At 46.1% G+C, this 2,241-nt stretch overlaps 1 protein-coding gene across 1 annotated transcript in view; it reads left to right on the forward strand.

Annotated features, from left to right (window-relative positions):
- The window catches only part of ash1l (ash1 (absent, small, or homeotic)-like (Drosophila)), a 30,888-nt gene that overhangs the window by 2,019 nt on the left and 26,628 nt on the right, over nt 1-2,241 (forward strand). The gene's annotated exons all lie outside the window — the stretch shown is intronic.

Consider the following 2,241-nt stretch of genomic DNA (forward strand, 5'->3'; position numbering starts at 1 on the left):
AAGCCACGTTATATGATATAAACTCATGGTAGTAGTGAAGGAATTTGGCCGCTTTACCTCCCCTCCCTCCCTGAGCTCTGTACTAACACCTATAGAGTAAAAGCCCTGGAAATGACACGGCGCTCTGGGGGCAGCCCTCCTGTGAATAATGTGGGGGGTGGGCGGGTTGGATACTATTGCTATGGCCAAAGGGAAATCAGCAGTTATGAACAACGTGTGCAAAAGTGAGGAGGGAGTGAAAGGAGGGAGGGAGTAAGGGGAAAGAAATGGGAGGGGGCGCGGGAAGTTGTTTACTACGTTCCTGACTGCTCTGCCATTTCTTAGGTTGTTGGGCTGATATTGATTATTGATTCTCTGTTTTTCATTTCGATATCTGACATTCGTGCTTGTTTTACACGCCGTGTCTTTTTCTGCTTTTAACTCCTGGTTTATTGCTCCGAAAGTAAAAGCAAGCGACAGGCAGGCGTGACTGATAACTGCTCTTCAAAACCAGTAGTGCTGTTATTCTGTTGTTTTGCAGTATGACTGTAAAGAACGAAACGACCGCAGTGAAATCTTAACCGCTCGGTAAATACAAAAGTACCACGATGCTAAACGTGAAAGAAGATACGCCTCAGGGTTGGGGCTTATCAATCACACATTACAAAGCGAGTCGACCTAGTATCGGATCATTTAAAAGGAGAACAAGTACCAGTAAATGACCTGGCTTTGAGGTGAGAGGAATGTTTTGACTCTCCGAGAGGGTTTTCTCTAGACTCTTGTCGGTAGCCTCTCACAGAGTTAGGTACTACACTGGCTTATTTTTGGCATAGCTGCTGTCAGGCAGCGGAAGCAGTTAGTATCTCTGCAAGCGTTTAGTATAAAAGAATGAGGGAGAACATTTGTCACTCGGTGAGAGAAGGACACGGGGAACAGAGTCGAGGGGGGGGATGGTGGGTGCAATGTGTTTTTGATTAAAGTAGGAACACGGCGACTTTAGTTTGTGTGCTGTTACTACTGCTTTTCCAAGTTTTGCAAAAATCGAGTCAGGAAAAGGACAGAAAAGAAAACGGTGAAAGAACAGAGAGATTGATGGAGTGTTAAAGAAAAGAGGGAGGTGTGATTTGAGCGTGGTATGTGTAGCGAGGGGGAGTCTGCAGTTTTGAGGCGAAATGGAGTGAGTAATTGAAGTAAACACAGAGAAGAGGGCGTGGGGGAACTACAGGCCAGACTCCAAAAAAATCGGGCTGCGTTTACTGTGTGGTTCAACAAAAAAAAATCTCTACTACTGTTTTCCACAGTCATAATCCAAAACAAACATGGTCTACGACTGGTGTGAGGCAGTGTTTTTTTTTCTCTCTCCCTCTCTTCCTGTGACACTTTACTGATGTGACGACTTGTATGACTTTCCTGAGGCTCCATTAAGTGGCTCCTTTACTGCTCTCCACTAATGTAGGGCGCAGAGAAACCGCCGGCACGTTGACGCTCTATCACTCACTCTCAGTTGCTGCTGGCGTAGGCTGGGAAAGGCGGCTGGATCCTCTGTCTAGTCCCAGAGGGCCCAATGTGCTGAGGTCACAGTTCTGAATTGCCTCCAAATGACTTCACCCAGAGAAAGCACCTGCTTGGGGGCGAATCCGCATTAAATCACCCAGTGGCCACAGGGAGCTGTAGACAACTTCATTGAATTGGGCTGTCCTCTAAGGAGCACAATTAAGAAACATGCTGCTCTCTGCTGCTGCCGTGCTAACGTAGGGTATGAGCAGCTTGGCACTATCGCATGCATCCGTTTTCACTGCTGCTAATGAGGCAACTTAAGGGATTGCTCATTTGGCATCTTATCCTGTAACACCTCAGAAGGATGTGGCAGCTCTGTGGGATTAACTATTGATTCTGAACTTGTGGGCTTTGTAGTAGTGCTCAGTTGGACAATTCAGAGTCCTTCAGCCTAAGGTTACATTTCTCAGGTAGAAGAGCTTTGGCTGTGTAAATAGGTCACGGATTGTTATAGACTGTGAGGACGAACACACCATAAAAAGTCTCCCAGACGGGATGAAGGACAGCCTCTAACTAAATAGATGATAAAAATTGTTGCCCTCTGTCTGCTTTCCACCATCATTCATTAAGAGACACTTTTATACTTCTCAGTTGCAGGGCGCTGTTTAAAACTGTCAATGTTTGGTTGATGTTCTCTGTTGTGGGGACTAATGTGGAGTTTTTTTTTTGTCCTCTCCACCCTCCCTTTCCTTCTCTCTCCCTCCT

Source organism: Morone saxatilis, unplaced genomic scaffold (genome assembly GCF_004916995.1).
Source record: "Morone saxatilis isolate NCDOM2014 unplaced genomic scaffold, NCSU_SB_2.0 Contig9, whole genome shotgun sequence".
Taxonomy (NCBI): domain Eukaryota; kingdom Metazoa; phylum Chordata; class Actinopteri; family Moronidae; genus Morone; species Morone saxatilis.